Genomic DNA, 21,137 nt, shown 5'->3' with positions numbered 1-21,137 from the left:
AGGACAACCACTCCATTCACAATATCTTCAAAAAAAAAATAAAATACTTGGGAATCAACCTAACAAAAGTCGTGAAAGACTTATACAATGAAAACTACAGAACCCTAAAGAGAGAAATAGAAGAAGATCTTAGAAGATGGAAAAATATACCCTGTTCATGGATAGGCAGAACTAACATCATCAAAATGGCGATATTACCAAAAGTTCTCTATAGGTTTAATGCAATGCCAATCAAAATCCCAACGGCATTTCTTGTAGAAATAGAGAAAGCAATCATGAAATTCATATGGAAAAATAAAAGACCCAGAATAGCAAAAACAATGCTAAGCAGGAAATGTGAATCAGGCGGTATAGCGATACCAGACTTCAAACTATACTACAGAGCAATAGTAACAACAACAGCATGGTACTGGTACCAAAACAGGCGGGTGGACCAATGGTACAGAATAGGGGACACAGAAACCAATCCACAAAACTACAACTATCTTATATTTGATAAAGGGGCTAAAAGCATGCAATGGAGGAAGGATAGCATCTTCCACAAATGGTGCTGGGAAAACTGGAAATCCATATGCAACAAAATGAAACTGAATCCCTTTCTCTCACCATTCACAAAAGTTAATTCAAAATGGATCAAGGCGCTTGATATCAAATCAGAGACATGCCGTCTGATAGAAGAAAAAGTTGGCTACAATCAACATATGGTGGGGTTGGGCTCCAAATTCCTCAATAGGACACCCATAGCACAAGAGTTAATAACTAGAATCAACAAATGGGACTTACTCAAACTAAAAAGTTTTTCTCAGCAAAAGAAACAATAAGAGAGGTAAATAGGGAGCCTACACCCTGGGAACAAATCTTTACTCCTCACACTTCAGATAGAGCCCTAATATCCAGAGTATACAAAGAACTCAAAAAATTAGACAATAAGAAAACAAACAACCCAATCAACAAATGGGCCAAGGACCTGAACAGACACTTCTCAGAAGAGGACATACAATCAATCAACAAGTACATGAAAAAATGCTCACCATCTGTAGCAGTCAGAGAAATGCAAATCAAAACCACCCTAATGTACCATCTCACTCCAGTAAGATTGGCAGCCATTAGGAAGTCAAACAACAACAAGTGCTGGCAAGGATGTGGGGAAAAGGGTACACTTGTACATTGCTGGTTGGACTGCAAATTGGTGCAGCCAATTTGGAAAGCAGTATGGGGATTTCTTGGAAAGCTGGGAATGGAACCACCATTTGACCCAGCTATCCCCCTTCTTGGTCTATTCCCTAAAGATCTAAAAAGAGCATGCTACAGGGACACTGCTACATCGATGTTCATAGCAGCACAATTCACAATAGCAAGACTGTGGAACCAACCTAGATGCCCTTCAATAGACGAATGGATAAAAAAATGTGGCATTTATACACAATGGAGTATTACTCTGCATTAAAAAATGACAAAATCATAGAATTTACAGGGAAATGGATGGCATTAGAGCAGATTATGCTAAATGAAGCTAGCCAATCCCTAAAAAACAAATGCCGAATGTCTTCTTTGATATAAGGAGAGTAACTAAGAACAGAGTAGGGAGGAAGAGCATGAGAAGAAGATTAACATTAAACAGGGATGAGAGGTGGGAGGGAAAGGGAGAGAGAAAGGAAATTGCATGGAAATGGAAGGAGACCCTCATGGTTATACAAAATTACATACAAGAGGAAGTGAGGGGAAAGGGAAAAAAAAAACAAGTGAGAGAAATGAATTACATTAGATGGGGTAGAGAGAGAAGAAGGGAGGGGAGGGGAAGGGGTATAGTAGAGGATAGGAAAGGCAGCAAAATACAACAGACACTAGTATGGCAATATGTAAATCAGTGGATGTGTAACCAATGTGATTCTGCAATCTGTATAAGGAGTAAAAATGGGAGTTCATAGCCCATTTGAATCAAAGTGTGAAATGTTATATATCAAGAACTATGTAATGTTTTGAACAACCAACAATAAAAAATTAAAAAAAAGAAACAATCTGTGAGGTGAATAGAGAGTCCACATCTTGGGAGCAAGTCTTTACCCCTCTCATAACAGATATAGCACTCTCCTCTAGGGTAAATAAAAAAAAAACTCAAAAAGCTAAACACCAAAAAAATCAAATAACACAATCAATAAATGGGTGAATCACCTGGATAGACACTTCTCAGAAGATTATGTACAATCAATCAATCAATACATAAAAAAATGTTCATCATCACTAGCAATTAGAGAAATGCAAATCAAAACCACTCTAATATTTCATCTCACCTCAGTAAGAATGGCAGCTATTATAAAGACAAACAACACTAAGTGTTGGCATGAATGTGGGGGAAAAGGTACACTTATTTACTGCTGGTGGGACTTAAAATTGGTGTAGCCAATCTGGAAGTCAGTATGGAAAGCAGTATGGAGATTTCTTGAAAAATTGGGAAGGGATCTCCCATTTGACCCAGCTATATTCTCCTGGATATATACCCAAAGGACTTAAACACAGCATACTACAGGGTCACAGCCACATCAATGTTTATAGCAGCACAATTCACAATAGCTAAATTGTGGAACCAACCTAGATGTCCTTCAATAGATGAATGGATTAAAAAATGGCTTATATACACAATGAAATTTTACTCAGCAATAAAAGAATAAAATCAGCATTTTCAGGTAAATGGATGGAGTTAAAGAAGATAATGCTAAGTGAAGTTAGTCAATCCAAAATAACCAAATGCCGAAGGTTTTCCTTGATATAAGGAGGCTGATTCATAGTGGGGTAGGCAGAGGGACCATGAGAGGAATAGTTGGACTCTAGTTAGGGCAGAGGTTTTGGAGGATAATGGAGGGGGCATGGGACTATAAATGATGGTGGAATGTGATGATCATTAATATCCAAAGCACATGTATGAAGACAAAAATTGGTGTGAATATACTTTGTATACAACCAGAGATATGAAAAATTTTGCTATATATGTGTAGTAAGAATTATAATGCTTTCTGCTGTCATATATAAATAAAAAAAAATCAAAGCTCTACATCAAACTTAAAGACTGCTTTGTGATGTGTATTTTATGCACATTTATTGGACTCAATTTTCCTGAAATGTTTCTCTACAAAATTATACTATTTTGTCAAATTATATTCATGGAACTTGAAACAATCAATTCCAACAAAATCTCTTCAATCTGACTGCCCAAATTGTAAAAACTAATTCTATTCAAATTAACATGCCTATGGTTTCCACTTTCTTTTAATGGTGGGCTACACACTTGCTTGACCAATGACAAAAGTTAGTTTCATGGTTTAATCCCTACAGTCTGTTAACATATGGCATAGTAGGTATACTTCTCTTGTTAACCTTGTTTGCTATCAAAAGTCTTATTAACTGTATGCCTGAAGCTGAACAAAAAATTGTCTTAACAACTCAGCTTGTTCAAGACTTTGAGTTGGGAACTGTTTAAGGCCCTGATCTTGGGCCTACCTGGGGGTCTTGCTCATTGTTCAGCAGGGAAATCCTAACATAGAACGCTATGTTTTGGGACAAAATGCTGTCACAATATTGGCAAGTCCAATTTTGTTGCCTCTTTGACAAGGAGTATTTCCTCTATAGGTGCAAGTTCAGCCTACATGTCAATTTCTAGACTCTTGGTGTCTGGATTCCCATAAGATGATATGTTATGTATCATCTCTGGTCTATCATGACTGTTATATGTAAATTGGCACATATCCAGTATAAAAGCTATTTTTTGCTGTACAATAAAGCAGATGTTGTTCTCTGAAACCATCTTTGAAGTGGTTTCACCATGCCTTCAAGCTTCCACAGTCGATGCAGGACAATGGCAGGTCCCTCAACAATTTTTTTTTTGTTATTTTTTATTTTTGTTTCTACTATGTTAGGCTCTCTGTATAGGTCTGTTTTCAAAGACTGCCTAATCTTTAGGGAGACTACCAAGAGTTTAGCAAGATAGCTTCAAGTAGAAGTAGCTCTTTCTATTTTGATGACAGAACAAGAAGCAAGTTTTATCCTAGCCATGTACTAGTATGTGATTTTGAAAATAATGTTTAACTCTCTTTGTTATGTGTGGCCTCATCCAACAAGGAGGTCCACAGAACAGGGTCAAGGACAGTGTGGCTTCAGAGTCACTAATCAAGATCTCCAGAGACCAAACAGAAAACAGGTCTCATTTTATTGCACAGTTACCATGTATTTATACTCAGGCAGTAGATAAGCAGATTACAGGCAGCCACCAATGCAATGTCTGCTAACTTTCCTTGCAGCAACCAATCAATAAGTGGGCCATGGAGCAAGCACATGAACTGCAACGTATGGCCCGGGGCTGTGCCTCTCACAAGCCAATCCTAGCACGAGGGGAGTGCCCTGTCGCTCACATCCCTAGCACAAGGGGAGTGGCCTGCCACTCAGACGCTGTTAACACATGCCACATATGCAGTAATCCATGCACTTTTTCCCACATCTTCCCACTCTTACTCTGCTGCAAAGATTTCAGCCAGCATTGCTGTTTTTTGTTGTGTTGTCTTCACATGGTTACATAACCATCTCACAACAAGAGAAAATATTATCACTGTTATGAACAGTAGGGCCAGGGTAATAGCTTTATAAGGATTAGTTAATTCAGTTATCAGGTTTTTCCAATGTTCAGTAAATTCATGGAAGCAAAAAAAGTTTTTCAAGATAGACACCTTTGTCCATTGATTTTGACAATTGTCTTGGTAAGGTTATGCATAGTCATAAAATAGTTAACATCCCAAACACCGTTAATATACTAAGAAAAATTGGAGAAGTGTAAGGTTACATTTTCAGATACAGCATATTGGGTGACACAAATACTCTAAAATTTAGAGTCACAAGTGAGCCTTTGCAACATAAACAGAATATCTAGTTTTTCCTGGTAGAGGTCTAGTTCTTGCTGAATGACTAAGATAGCGGCTTGAGAAAATATATTTAGTCATTTTGAATGGCATAGGCTTCTGCCATGGTAGTAGACAAATTGTTTATAGTCTGAGCAGTCTAGATGCTCTGAGTTTTTGAAGCAGCAGCAGTGGTTGTGGCAGCAATGGTGGCAACCAGGGCAATAATCCCAGTGATAAGTCTAATTGCCTACCTTGTCCAGTGTAGTATCTCATTTAGAAGATTCTTCATCTCCATGTCCCATGGACTCCTCCACCCTCCAGACAGGTTCACTGGAAGCCAGACTGCTGGGGACACTCTGAGAATAAATAGACATTTAGCTCTTATAGCATGGGTTAGACAATTTGTTAGCCAGCAGGATATATTTACTGCATAAGTGATCTCTGTCTTAGTGATATTTATGCCATCAGTATCATTGATTATTAGCCTGGCAAAGAGTGGTGTAACACAAGCTTGTGCATAGTGGGTACAAGCATAATTTGGCACAAAGACAAATCCATGTATATATAATATATAGTATATTAAGGGTGCTTTGGATGCTAATTATTTTATGACTATGCATAACCTTACCAAGGCAATTGTCAAAATCCATTGTCAGGGTACGGACTCAATATAGACCCATTTATCCAGCCGGCTGCTGTCCATTTGATGGGTCTAGCAGCTAGCAATATTGGTGTGATATCCATCATGCCATACTGATTTCCTGCATATCCGCTGGTAATGGCTTGTTCTGCATAGCAGTTACTGAAGTAGCCCATGTGGTTTTTGGGCACATTAGTTACATTCCAGGGGGCTGCACCTGCCCAGGCACATAGATGTTGTTCTTCCCCAGGGAAGGTATGTCAGTAACACATTGATTCTATGGAATGTTATCATTATCAGTGGGGAACATTCCAAAAAGCATTGTTGGGTACATTGGTAGCAAGGGTTTTTTTTTTTTTTTTTTTTTTTTTTTTTGCATTTCCCATGGGGCAGTCTCTGGTTATAGGTAGAATTAAATATAACTCTAAGGTCAGTGAGAGATAATCCAGCATATGACTTATTATAGTTATCTAAAAGAGTTTCATTTGCAAGAGAAAAACAGAGAGGACTGCCTGGATTGTTGTAGGAACAGATGAAGCAAGGCCCTGAAGATATCAGGAAGCAGTTTTATTTGGCTGCAGCCAGGTTCAGAGGGCACAGCTTTTCTGTAATCAATAAATTCCCTGAACCCTGATTTCAGGTAGTTTCAAAGTTTTATACCCAGATTGTAAGGGGAGAGGCTTAGAAGTTCGCAGTCTATAGAACTTCAGATAAAAGCAGCTTTTTCTCTCAGTGTTTTGGGCAAGTTAACTCTTCAAGGACAACACCTGAAAAGTGGAGAGATTCTTTTTCTCCCCTTTCTTTCCTCCCTCTGCCAGCTGTTACTATAGAGCCCAATTAGTAATTTCTCTTATCTTAAAAATGTAGACATCTCTGTGAAGCCCAGCTCAATGCCAGAGGCTTTGTTTGCACATTTCTACAAACTACTATATTGGATATGTTTGTGAAAAACTAGTAAGCGGGTGTCCAGCACTGGAAATGCTGGTATCTTCTTGGCCAGTGGCCAAGTAAACAGGTGACACAAAATAGAGAGTTTATCTACATTGAACTCTTTTGCTGGAAGTCCTAAAATCAGCCATGGTAAAGATTCTGGAGAAGACCAGTTAAGGCTTTTCTGAGGAGAAAGGGGGTGCAACTTCATAATCAAGGTCATAAACTTTTGCTTGTGGGGATGCACCAACTTGTTGGCAATGTGCCTTCTTTGTTTGGCCTTTATATTGAAAAGATATATGGAAATGCCCCTGGGGGCTTGTTAGGGGATATTGCCACCTCTGAATAATGTATGACCAGACCAATATTCCCAGTGACTTGCATCTTCTTTCAACTGATTGATTCCTAAATTTTGCTTCTTGGGCCTGACTGCTGCCCTCAGTCTGACACTGCAGAAAGGCCCAGTGCTGACTATGCATGAGGCACCTTGGAACATGCAAAGATTAGACTTAGCTCTTGTACTCAGGGAACTTCTAAGTCCTTAAAAGGAAAGTCTGTAAAATGGTATCCTTCTGTTAAATGGAGCAGGTAACAGTGATCTTGGAATTGGAGTGCTCAAACCTAGTAGACACTAAGCCTTCTTCTTACCAACTGATCAACAAAGGATGGCAAGTGCAACCTGTGATGTTGGGAAGAAGGGTGTACCTGAGCTTTGCTCATCCTTCACTCATATTCATTTCTTCTTAGTGTTCTTTGTGTGGCACAACTTCATCTTTCCTTAGGTGTAGGCCCTCTTCTCAAGTCTGTCTTTGAGTTTCATAATTTCCTCTCTTTCTTTAGAGTCAAGAGGTTTTCTGGCCTTACCTGTAGCATCTGTGCTAATTGCAGGTTCCCTCACCTGGATAAGCTCATGTCTCCTCTTGCCTATAGATTACATCAAGGTGGAATTAATGGACCCACGAGATCCCAACCACAGCTCATTTCCTGTAGATTCCCCGCCTCCTCTACTGCTCAAGCTTCCAGAAATGCCAAGTAGGAGTTCCCCAAAACTGAAGAGTGGAAGCAATGTAAGCATCCATTGATGGAGGAATGGATAAACATGTTGTCCATCCACACAATGGAATATAATTTATCCCACATTATGTTAAGTGTAGTCACACAATCACAAAAAGACACTTACTATGTAATTCTGCTTAGATGATGTATATAAAGACATCAAACCCACAGAAACAGAAAGCAGGGGACTGGATGATGGGCAATGGGGTGGCAATATTTCATGGGTGCAGAGTTTCTGTTATGAAGATGAAGTCTAGCAATAGATGGTGGTGATAGTGAATGTACTGAGCACTTCTGAATTCTATTTGCACTTAAAAATGGTTAATGCAGGCTGGGATTATGGCTTAGTAATGCTGCCAATGTTTATAGCAGCTCAATTTACAATGACTAAGCTGTGGAAGCATCGTAGATGCCCTTCAATAAATGAAATTATAATGAAACTGTGGTATGTATACACAATGGAATATTACTCAGCTTTAAAAGAGAATACAATTATGGCATTTGTAGGTAAAATTATGGCATTTGTAGGTAAATGGATGGAGCTGGAGAATATTATGCTAAGTGAAGTAAGCCAATTCCAAATAACAACAAAAACCAAAGGCTGAGTGTTCTCTCTGATAACTGAATGCTGATCCATAATGGGGGGGGGGGGGATGGAGGAACTATGATGGAGAAAAGGGGAGGGAGCGATGAAAGGGAGCATGTGGAGAGTAAAGATGGTGGAATAAGATGGACATTATTAACCTAGGTACATATATGTATGCACATATAGTGCATTGTTACATCGGGTACAACCAGAGAAATAAAAAGTTGTGCTGAAATTGTATAGAAGGAACCAATATGCTTTCTCCTCTCTAGCCCAAGACTACAGGCTCCTGGGTCTATCTCTAGCCATAATTGACAGCTAATTTAAAGGAATTCCTGACTGCATCCCTCACAACCCCACCGCCAAGATGGTCTAGAAGAAAACATACAGGTGATTCCTATCACTACAGCCTCTAAGAACAGAGGTGTCTCTTTGCAGAATGCAGAATGGCTTCACCCCTCCTACAGAACTAGCCTCTAAAGACTCCTGGGTCATTGGGGCCTTGGGCAATGGGCTGTGTGAGAGAAAGCTGGTTCTGATACCAGTTGGCAAAGGAGGTGAGAAAAGTGAGTGGCGGGCACCTAGATAGCCTTCATCCTCCATCAAATAGTAAGTACTACCTCAGTGGGGGAGATCCTGGGAACAAGGGAGAAATGCCTTTCTGGCAACAATTGCTAACACTCAACCCCAAAAGTAATAGCCCAAATGTGGTCTACTGGGTACCCCTAAGGGGACTGCCTTATGTAGGTTCAAGGTCAAGATAGCCTGCTAGAAAGGCTGAATCTCCTGCCTTGAGAAACTCCTTCCCAATTTCAGGTACTACAATGTGCTGAAATTGTATAGAATTTCAGTGAACTGGAGGCCATAGAGGTGGAAGGAAGTGAAATCCTCCAATACCCAGGTATTGAGGTGCTTCAGAAAACAACCAAGGAATGTGGAGTGAGATGAGGGCCAGGATCAGTTCTCAAAGATCCAGATTTGGAGGCTATTCAACCTCTCTGCATGTTAGATACTGGAGGTACTGACAGAAAGTTGATTAGAATAGCCAAATAAGAAGGGAGTCACCCAAGAATTCAAGTTTTCTCCCCCTTCAGACTTTTCTTCCCACTAGGAAATGGCCTACAAAGTGTTCAGCTGACTGGCAGGAACTTAGGAACACTTGTGATTGCAGGCAGAGAGTTGCTCAAGGCTAACTTCACTTGAAGTTGTTACTTTGTTTCAGAATCTGCACTTTAGAAAAGGCCTTAAACCAGTCAAAGATACACAGCTGCTCTTCTAAGTGACCTAGAGTAAACTTTGCTCACTATAACTCATTATAATGCTAAACTCTCTGCCCTAAATTAAGTGCATCTGCATTTATTTGGTTTTCTTTGGTTTGGTACTGGGAATAGACACCAGGGATGCTTTACCACTGAGCTACATTTTATGGTAGAGATATCTCAGAAGAAAAGAAAAAGAACATGCCATCTGTATCATTGTGAGCCCTCCAGAAATCAATCTTGAACATTCTTGCTACTTTGTAGTATAGAAATAGAATGTCCAATCAGGAATGTCTATTATCTCATATGAAGACAAAGACTAGTATGTAAAAGGAAACTAACTAGAATATATAAGAGATCACTTTCTACACTAAATGTTCAGCCTTCAGATAAGAATCCACTGAGGCTAGATGCACACAAATAAACACTGCTTCCTGTTGAATACCCTGGTGTTTCCTGTCTATGTGAGAATCCCACACAACATTTTATTTTGTTTTGTTTGAGGCAGGATCTCACTTATCTTATCCTTCTCTTTGATATATACTTATAATAACCAGCTTTCTTAAAAGTGTTTAAATCCTGTGAGAAGTGAAAAGAACATCTGAAAAAATATTTCAAAGACTCTTAAATAAATAGTTGTCTACAAAAACTGACATGAAAACCAACTCAATTTATTTTTAGAAACATTACATATTGTATACTATTTTAAAACAACTTATCAAAACTGATTTATTCCCATGTTTGCAACTCTTCTCAAATTATTTTTCAAATGTCTAACACAAGAGTTTTTCTATGGAATAATTCAGATGACTTTTGTAGAAGTTGTCAACAAGGCTGAAGATGTAGCTCAGTGGTAGAGAGCTTGCCCAGCATGTACATGGCCCTGAAGTTTAACCCCCAACACTGAAAGAAAAGGAAAGGGAGAAAGAAGAAATGAAGGAAGGATAAAGAGAGGGGACAGGAGGGGAGGGAAAGGAATGAGTAATTAAAACAAAAGGGCAAGTGGTATAAATAAAAATATATGGTGTACTAACTCTTTAAAAATTTACAGAGCTGTAGAATTTTAGTTACAACAAACTGGGTGATATTATGACTATATAGAATGGCACATAATAAGTTCTGCCTTAGCCTGGCCTAAACCAAATCAATGGGTGGGTGACCTGGAGAGGACTTCTCTCTGGCTTGATTTGGACTGTCTTGAACCTTCACTGGTTTAGAATTTATAGCATAGTGGAGGGACCAATACTTCCCTGACAGGCAGTGTAAGTGTGCTAGGCCCCTGAGATCCCATGACCAGGGATACCCATGCCCATGCCCACAGCCCCTCCCTGCCACTCACTGGTACAAAATGGTCTGCTGCATTGCCTGGTGCAGGTTTTCTCATGACCAAAGGCCTGAGTGTTCACAGCCTATTTTGGCGTGGCTGGGGATTGTATGGTTGTGGAGGGAATAGCCAAAGTAGCCTTAGCATGATGGAGAGGCAACAGCTGTCTCTCAGCCATAATTGGGGGTGGTCCTGGAAGAAGTAAGTAGGGTTGTGGTCTACCTTGACTGAAGACATGGAAACACACCCTAGTCCTTATGACTGTCCATGGGAGTTGGTGATATGTACAGCTGTTGGATTTTTTGTTGTTCTCTTGTTTTTGTGGAGAAGTTATCACTCTGTGAGAAGCAGGCATTACATGAGAAGATTTAAAAACAAAACTTGCTCTAAAATTTTTGGACTAATTCAAGAAAAATGTCAATTACTTGAAAATGTTAGCCTTGTTCAAAAAGAGTATGAAGGCTTAGAGTCACCTTTAAGGGATGTCATTTTGGTGAAGGAGTCAGTAAAAACAGAAAACTTGGAGGCAATATATGAAATCCTGGAGAGGTCCATATCTAAACTTGAGAATGAAATACTCTTTCTAGAAAATGAGCTAAAATAAGAGAAAACTAAATATTCTCAACAGGATAAATTGATGGTGGATATATCAAAAAGGATTAAGTCCCTAGAAGATGAATCAAAATCCTTTAAATCACAAATACCTGAAGCTAAAACAACCTTGAGAATATTTCAAATGAATAAAGAAATAATTACAGTAGCAATAGAAGAGGCTTTGAATGACTTCAGGAAAGTCATAAACAGTTTTTACAAGAAGTTGAAGTATGGAAAGAAAAAGTGAATGGCCTTACTAAACAGAAAATTATATTTGAACACTCTAAAGAACACGCAGAACAAATTCTAGGAGACAAATAAAATCACATTAATTCTCTGACTGAACACTTACTGCAGATAAAAGATTGGGCTCCCGTGCTTGAAAAAGTCCTAACAGATGATAGTTACTTGGAATTGGAATTGAAGAGTTAATCAGAAATTAGTGCTCACTTAGAAGATCAGCCAAAAGGGTCTTGGAAGACACTGGTTTATGATGCACAGTTAAAGGCCTCTTTTAAAACCTTAGAAAGAGAAAGAAATCAAATTTTTACTTTATTATCTGAAGTAATTGAAACAAAGAAAGACCTGATAGAACATATTAAAAATCTTAAGACAGAACAAGCATCTTTGCAAACAGAAAATTCACAGTTTGAAATTGAGAATCAGAATCTTTAGCAGAAACTTAAAGTCATGATGGAATTATATCAAGAAAATGTAATGAAACTCCAAAGAAAATAGGAGAGAAAAATTACCAGGTAGAGCAATAAGAGAAACTTTTCAAAGAGGAAGAAAAGATCAGCCATACAACTAAACTGCTGGAGACCAATAGAAAGCAATCAAAAGATCTTGAAGAAGAATTGGAGAGAACCATTTGTTTTTATCAGGGGCACATTATTTACTATGAGAAAAAAGCTCATGGTAATGAGTTGGCAGCTAGGAGTGCTGAAAGACACCTCAATAATTTAAGGAAAAAAATGCTCGCAATATACAAAAATTAACTGAAATAGAGTTATAATTTAAGCTTGTAGAAAAAGATCCTTCTGTGTTTGATGCTTCCAACACAGACTTTGGCAAAAAGAATTCTCCAAATGGTCCCTCACCATTGTGTCAACCTTCATGTGAAATAAGACCTTCTCATTTAGAAAAGAAGGGTACACTCATACCCTCAACTTTGGTGCCAGTCGGAGGAGAAAGAGGCTCAAGGGGCCCAGAGAATCCTCTGGACCATCCAACTAGCAATGAAAGAAGAGAATCAAACTGTGATAAGTCAACTTATCCTCAGAGAGCACCTTCTGACATACGGCCCCTGGAACATCCATGGGAACAGGCCCATAGGATAATGATCCCTTCACCAGGCCAACCATATTCTGATCCACATCTTCCTCTACAAAGGCAAGATGGATGTTATTCTAAATATGGTAGACTGTCTGGATCAGCAGAACTCAGAAGTTGCACTATGCTGCCTTTGGATAAAATGGATGGGCCTACATATTCAGAAATGGAATCTTATAGAAATGATACCAAACTTGATGTAGGTGATTCCAATGTACCTGATTCATCTCTCCCTGCTGAAAACCAAGCAACTAGCTCTGGCTTTTCTTTCTCATATTACCCTCCAATCAGAGGTCCATTGTTTTCTGTGGATCCAAGGAGTCAGTTCATGAGAAGAGGACCTTTTCTTCCTCCACCTCCTCCAGGAAACACTCATGGAGCATCACAAAAATATATACAGTACATACTTATATGTACTTTACCTAAATAATTGGGCTGTTATTATAAAAATCAAAATTCCCATGACTAAGAAGAATCCTCTTCTTGATATTTGAACTGTCATAATTAAAGAAATAGTCTTTTTTATATGACTGATGTGGAGAAATATAGTACAAGGGAATGAAACTAATAGGTATATGATTAAGTGTTTTATTTATTAACTTTTTTTAGTTGTTGATAGACATTTACTTTATTCACTTATTTATATGTAGTACAGAGAATCAAACCCAGTGCCTCACACATGCTAGGCAGGAGTTCTGCCACTGAGCCACAACCCCAGCTCTTGATTATATTTTAATAACCACTAACAATAATCTAAAAGAAAATGAGAATATCTCCATTATTAAACAAATACAAGCCAAAAATATATAACCAATAACAATTAGACCTGAATTATTTTCTAATGTTGTATTCATTACAGGGATTCTTTGATTCTATAGTGGTTTTACCAAAGGCCTGAAATATTTCCTTGCACTTGGCGAGCATCTACTCTTCTACACTAGAGCAAATGGGTATGGTAGAATTTTGTTGAAATGAAGTAAATTTATACACTCAGGGATATCAATATTCCTCAAATATGCTATGGATTAGAGAGTATTCATATTGAGTAAAAAGATTGTATATTAAAAAAATGAGGGCTGGGTTTGGAACTCAGTGATAGAGCACTCACTAGAACATGTGAGGTCTTGGGTTCAAGCCTCAGTACCACATATAAAAAAATAAAGGTATTATGTCTATCTACAACTAAAAAATATTTTAAAAAATGGTTAACATAGCAAATTTCATGTCATGTATATTTTAACCACAAACATGTAAAATGGAAAATAAACAACTCAGGGGTACCAGTGAGGGAGCTGTGGGTCTAAAGCAAAACAGACAGGTGGGTTCTCAGTAAGGATGGCAGGTGGCCTAATTTCAATAGGTGTTTTAGATGGTTCCACATCCCAGGATATCCAGCCTGGTGAGGTGTCCATTTGAGGATTCATTTGGGAGGGCTTGGTTGGTGATGGCGTGCTGTTCATAAATCCTTGCCTGAAATTTTGGTTGAATGAGTCATGGCATTAGCTATATTAATATTGGGCCAGAGGACAACATGCAACTTTTTTTTTAACATACAACTTTATGAAGGTCAAAAATATGACAAACGTGGCCTCCTATTGTTAGAGTTTTAAAGTGACAGATTCCTGGAAATAAGAAATGACAATTCCTTTGGAACATGTAAACCTCTATTCAAAATATGAATATATTTTATGTATCCATAGAATAATTCTCTGATATAAATTACATGATGCACTTTTTCCTGAGTCCCCTTTCTTCCATTATTTCATGCCTCTAAGGAGAGCATCTTCTGAGGCTGCAGGGCGTGCTCCCTGAGAGTAGTGTGTTCTGCCCTGAGCAACCTTGAAAGTGGCTCTCTGGTGAGGTCCATAGGAAGGCAGGAATGGAAAAGTCTGGGCAGGGTAATGGCATAGCATGACAAGGAATATTCCAGAAGATGCTGCCTTCTGTCTGGAGGACCTAGTAGAGAAACAGGTGTTGGAAGGAATTGTGGCATCAAGGAACTTGGGAGAGGACTATGCAAAGCATGCTGTGAAACCTGGCTTCTCCCAGGAACTTTTCAATAAGCATGTTTCTAACTGTGCCTGGAGAGGTGTGTGGCTGTCTGCATGGGGGACAAAGTGCCAAGTGACCCTTCCTTCATCAAGGATAAAATCAGTGCCTTAAGCAAGTTAGTGAGACCCTGTCTTTTTGTGACTGGCTTATTTGAGTTGGCATAATATTTTCAAGGTTCATTCATGCCATAGCATGTCATCAGTACTCCATTCCTTTCTATTGCAGAACAACATTCCATTTGATGGATATGCCTTATTTATTAAACTATTTTGTTTGTTGACTTAGTCACTTGTACTTTTTGGCTATTTGAATAATGCTGCTGTGAACACTCATCTAACTTTGTTTCTCTTGGATGTACACCTAGGAGTGGTATTGCTGGGTCATTTAGTAAGTCTGTGTTTAACATGGAAGGAGTTTCCAGACTGTGCTAGAAAGCAGGCACATCTTTTACATTTCTTCACCAGGTCACAGTGTATCCTTGTCCCTGAGAACATATGCTATTGTCCATGTCATTGATGGTAGCCATCCTTCTACTCATAAAGTGTTCTCTTGTTATGATTTTGATTTGCAATTCCTTAATGATAAATGATAAATGATGACTACTTATCAAACATAATGATCTTTAGAGAAGTGCATATTCAAGTCTTTGGATACTGGGTTTTTTTTGTGATTTTCTTTGTTGTTTACTTGTAACAGTTCTTTCTATATTTGGGGTAACAATCAGTTCTGAGTTATAATCTATGATTTGCAAATATTTTCTTCCATGTGAGTTGTCAATTCATTTTCTTAGTGCATTCTTTGATTCTCAAAAGCTGTAATTTTCAATAAAGTTTAATTTACTTATTACTTCTTTTGTTGCATACCTAATGCCTTAAATTATAACCACTTCTAAATGTAAGGCCAAAATAATGTATTCCTATTTTTTAGGAGTCTGTAATTTTAATTTTGTATTGAGTTCTGTGATATATTTTGAGGGTGTGTGTGTGTGTGTGTGTGTGTGTGTGTGTGTGTCTGTGTGGTGTGAAGTGATGTAGGGAGTTTGACTTTATTCTTTTCTGATCTCACATGCCCATTCATTCTTGGTGATGCCTCAGCACATCATAATATTGACCATACACATAAGGGTTTTCTGCAAAAATTCATACATGATTTGCTCTTCAGGATAAGGAGCCATGAAAGCCCCTCAGTGACAGGTTTGCTCTCTCCATCCTTCCCGGCTCACTGTACAGTGCCCACCTGAAGCTATAGGTACAGCCTGTGCTTCCAGAAGCTGGGCTGTCTCTGGACCTCATGTTCTGAGGACTCCAATTTCAGTGAGCCCTCATGCCCATTCCTCTGTGTTCATGTGAATAAATGGTGCTGGGAAAACTGGATGTACATATGTAGAAGAATGAAATTAGACCCCTGTCTCTAACCCTGCACAAAAGTCAAGTCTAAATGAACCAAAAACTTGGTAATTAGAATAGAAACCTTGCAACTTCTAGAAGAAAACAGAGGGTTAACACTCCATCAAGAAGATGCAGGCACCAATTTCCTCTATTTTCATTGGTCACATTGGTACCACTCATTTGGAAGGTGAGAGGCACATTCCATTTTCACCCAATGGAGGAGGAAGTCCAGCTTTCTCAATGCAAGGTTATCACTGATAGATTTTGGTGCAACTCACTGGGAAGGAAAAAGAGCCTTGTTACCTCCAAACAGGGGAAAAGTCCAGACATCCAGATGGTCTCCATTGACACTGGGATTTCATTTTTTGGCTGGCTGAATCCCGGTTCATTTGCTTTATCACTTATACTAATTTTTTTTAACCTCCCTTTCAATCCTTATAAGCTACCACCAGATTTCTCAGTGACATCATTCGCCCTGGGGTCAGAAACATCTGTTTTTTTTTGGTCTCCACCCTGATCTTCTCGCCTTTCCCTCTTATCAGGTGAGGACAGCCTGCCAGGGGCTTCACTCTTTTTATCAGGGTAAGGGAAAGAAATTGTTTGAGGCCATACTGGAGGGATCTGTGGGTGTGCCTGGTGAAACTGCAGGTTTTTTTAAAATGGATTTGCTTAGGCTCAGGCTTAAGGCCATCATATCATACACACACACACACACAAAAAAAATAAATAAATAAATAAATAAATAAACAAACAAACAAAAAAAAAACAGGGGATTTGTTACTAATCTACTTACGATAAAAACAAGTAGAACAGAGCAGAAAAGCAGAGCAGAAGAGGAGGGCAGCAGCCAGTCCCAGGACCCTCCTTCAAATTCCATTGTGAACTGAAGAGGAGGGCAGGGCTACATTCCCAGTCATTGCCCCTTGGCCAAAGATCTACGTGCACATGCAGCACATCTCCCACAGATGCAGGCAGTGAGGAGGGTGCGGGCAGGTGGAAAGGGTTCAGCCTGAGCAGCTGAGTCCACTTAGGAGCTCAGGTGGAAGAGATGCCTCCTGGTCCCTGGAGAAGCCACCTTCACTGCCAATTCATGACCCCTGCCTTAGTAGGAGGCACAATAAAAACAAATAATTCCTTCTATCTGATGGCACCTCAGTGGGCTGGCCAATACACACACCTGGAACACCCTGGGGCCACAAGTACTCCTGCCATTTCCTCATGCTCCCCTGTGTGCTTTGCTTTGTAATGCAAAAATACTTAACCAGAGAGCTGTCCTCTGAACAGGTTTTAAAGGGCAAAAGACCACATTCTTAACTACATGCACTTAGGGTGCAGATCTCTAGGTCTCACTCACCTGGCATACATGTGCCCATATAGCTTTGACCAACACCTATTTTTCACCCTCACCCCTGTTGACCACCCTTTATTCTCAGCCTCTGTTAGTTTACATTTTTAGATTGCCCATGTAAGTGAGGTTGTGCCAGATTTCTCTGCGCCTGGCTTATGTAATTCAGCACAGTGTCCTCTAGGATCACTCAAGTTACTGAAAGTGCTGGCATCTCCTTCCTTTTTGGGTTGAATAATATTCCACAGGCCACCTGCCAATTTGCTTATCCATCCATCCATTCACCCACAGGAAATTAAGATGGATTCTGTCCCTTCCTTTTGTGAAGGGAGTTGCAGCAAACCCATGAGTACAGACATCTCTTCCACATGCTGATTTCATTTATTTTAAATGTACACAAAAGAGGTCTTTCTGGGCCATATGGTTGTTCTATTTTTATTCTTCCAAAGAACCTTCACACTGCTCTCCATGGTGTCTGCACATATTTTCACATTTGCAAATCCTCTGTACATAATGCTTCATGGGTATTGAGGAGGAGGAAGGTAGTGAGTCAGCCACACAATTCCAAACAGAGGAGTTTTTAGGGGAATGGCCATGTGACCTCAGAGCCCACAGAAAATAAGTTCAGTGGCCTTGAAGAGTGGCACTGCCATGCACAAATCTAATGGAAGGTGAAGTTCACAGCAGGAGTAGGTTTTGTGCTGGGTCTGCTCATCCACCTGAAGGTCTGTAAGAGATGCTTCATTAAGTTTCTGTTCTCCCCAGTGCTATCAGTCTAAAACCCTAAAATGGTTTCCTAGAGACATGAAAAACCTGCCATCAGTTAAACACAGCACCTCCTCCTCTCACCTGCTGCTTCCCAGGCTGGCAGTGACAGCCTCCCCCGTGTCCATGAGTACTGCAGTGGACCTGCTGGTCACCTTGCCACTGTGTGCACTGCAATTTCTGCAGATAAGTGCCTAAGAAGGACTGAGTCCAGAAGACCAAGGCCCCCTCCACTTCCACTCAGGATAAGATTAGAACACATCTAGGCCTGGATAACTCCGTGAGGAAAGTTCTGTTCTTCTGGCTCTAAACCCAGAGAGACGTGAGGCTGGAGCTGCTTCCATGAGGGAAGAGCCTGTCTGACCATGGGATACACACGGCAGAAGGCAAATATGAAAGTGAAGAGAAATTGTACCCTGATGAGTCCCTGGATCTGCAGTCCACTCTTCCCCTGAATACTTCAGCTATACAAAATATTATTTCTTATTGTTTGTCTAAACCTGTTTTAATTGGATTTTCTGAGATTTGCAAATGGAAGATAACAAAATGATACATTTCATAAACTCAGGACAATCCTTATTATAATTTTGTTTTGTTTTGTTTTTCTACTATGTAGACTAGCATCTCTCTCCCAGAAGAAGAAAGGGAGGAAGAAGAAGGGAGAGTGAGTATTTGATGGAAGGTTCTAGCTGAGCAGTCAGCCTGAGAAGGGAAGGGCAGACATCGATGATCTTACCATCACCACAAACAATGACCACCTGCACTCTGAGTGGGATAACTCGTGAAACAAAGTGGGCTATTAGGCTTATCTGTCCCTCACATGGCACTCTAATTAAATAACCACCTTTAAAAAACCCAGAACATCTGGTGATCCTCAGATAAAATCAAATGTGTTATGCCTCTTCTTAGTCTTTAGTCATATATCAACACAAAGCAAATAAATTTCTGTGACTTTTACATGCAGAAATAAATTTGTCTATTTAAAGAAAGTACAGGTACTAGCCCCAGAAAGTCAAGCTCCATTGTGATGGTCCATTCAAAAATGAAGAAAAGGAGACACACCCTGGATGACAAAAATCCTGCTAAGAGAAACCTTCCCTCACAGTACCTCACAATCCCATCTTTCTGTCCTTATAAAAAACCCTTTGTGTCCCTGAGATCCCCAAGAGGGCACTATGAAGATGACAGCCCCACAATCCCCCAATGTGCTGGACCTTCAGTAAACCTGATTTCTTTCCCACTAATTCACATCTTTTGACTAATGGTTTTCCAGTGATGAGGTGCCTGGACTTGGGTCTGATAACACCTGGAGTCTGCAAGTCTTCTCTATCACTGATGATGACTCTAAATTATTTTTAATTGGTTGTTCAAAACATTATAAAGCTCTTGACATATCATATTTCATACATTAGATTCAAGTTGGTTATGAACTCCCAATTTTAACCCAAATACAGATTGCAGAATCACATCGGTTACACATCCACATTTTTACATAATGCCCTATTAGTAACTGTTGTATTCTGTTACCTTTCCTATCCTCTACCATCCCCCTCCCTCCCCTCCCATCTTCTCTCTCTACCCCATCCACTGTAATTCATTTCTCTCCTTGTTTATTTTCCCATTCCCCTCACAACCTCTTACACGTAATTTTGTATAACAATGAGGGTCTCCCTCCATTACCATGCAATTTCCCTTTTCTCTCCCTTTCCATCCCACCTCATGTATCTGTTTAATGTTAATCTTTTCTTCCTGCTCTTCCTCCCTGCTCTGTTCTTAGTTGCTCTCATTATATCAAAGAAGACATTTGGTATTTGTGTTTTAGGGATTGGCTAGCTTCACTAAGCATAATCTGCTCTAGTGCCATCCATTTCCCTGAAAATTCTATGATTTTGTCATTTTTTAGTGCTGCGTAATACTCCATGGTGTATAAATGCCACGTTTTTTTTATCCATTCATCTATTGAAGGACATCTGGGTTGGTTCCACAGTCTAGCAATTGTGAATTGTGCTGCTATGAACATCGATGTAGCAGTATCCCTGTAGTACGCTCTTTTAAGGTCTTCAGGGAAAAGTCCAAGAAGGGCAATAGCTGGGTCAAATGGTGGTTCCATTCCCAGCTTTCCCAGGAATCTCCATACTGCTTTCCAGATTGGCCGCACCAGTTTGCAGTCCCACCAGCAATGTATAAGAGTACCCTTTTCCCCACATCCTCTCCAGCACTTGTTGTTGTTTGACTTCATAATGGCTGCCAATCTTACTGGAGTGAGAAACAATAAAAGAGGTAAATAGGGAGCCTACATCATGGGAACAAATTTTTACTCCTCACACTTCAGATAGAGCCCTAATATCCAGAGTATACAAAGAACTCAAAAAAATTAAACAATAAGAAAACAAATAACCCAATCAACAAATGGGCCAAAGACCTGAACAGACACTTCTCAGAGGAGGACATACAATCAATCAACAAGTACATGAAAAAATGCTCACCATCTGTAGCAGTCAGAGAAATGCAAATCAAAACCACCCTAAGATACCATCTAAATTATTTAAAAAAAAAAAAAACTGCCTGTTACATCATGTCTACAGGCTCCTGTTTCTACAAATTATTCTATTTTCAGAGTAACCATTTTTATACAGATAGTGGTTTGTGAAGAAACACTGATAATGGAGTGCTTATACCTGTAGCAACTCTGCAGGGTGCTAGTGATCAAAAGGTACAGTAAGGCATGGTATTTACTTCCATAAGTTTTTAACAACCTTACAAAGTGCTCACACGTTTTGTAAAGAGTGTAAAGAATCATGAGCCCACATAACTCTTGATGCACCACCTCAGGGTGCAGAAGCAGACCATCTTTATCTTCTTGAAACAACAGATTATTATACCAACTTATCTGTAACCTCACACTTCAAAATGAACTCCCAACATTCTTTCAACTCTTAGGAGGAAACTATTTGCCAGCTGTTGTACAAAGGTCAGGTAT

At 39.5% G+C, this 21,137-nt stretch overlaps 1 pseudogene; it reads left to right on the top strand.

The window, feature by feature from the left end:
* The first annotated feature begins 4,313 nt into the window (after positions 1-4,313).
* LOC139701583 (cTAGE family member 2-like) overlaps positions 4,314-21,137 on the top strand; it is a 49,360-nt pseudogene continuing 32,536 nt past the window's right edge.

Source organism: Marmota flaviventris, chromosome 13 (assembly GCF_047511675.1).
Source record: "Marmota flaviventris isolate mMarFla1 chromosome 13, mMarFla1.hap1, whole genome shotgun sequence".
Taxonomy (NCBI): domain Eukaryota; kingdom Metazoa; phylum Chordata; class Mammalia; order Rodentia; family Sciuridae; genus Marmota; species Marmota flaviventris.
The sequence above is the reverse complement of the archived record's forward strand: the minus strand, read 5'-3'. Positions and strand labels throughout refer to the sequence as shown.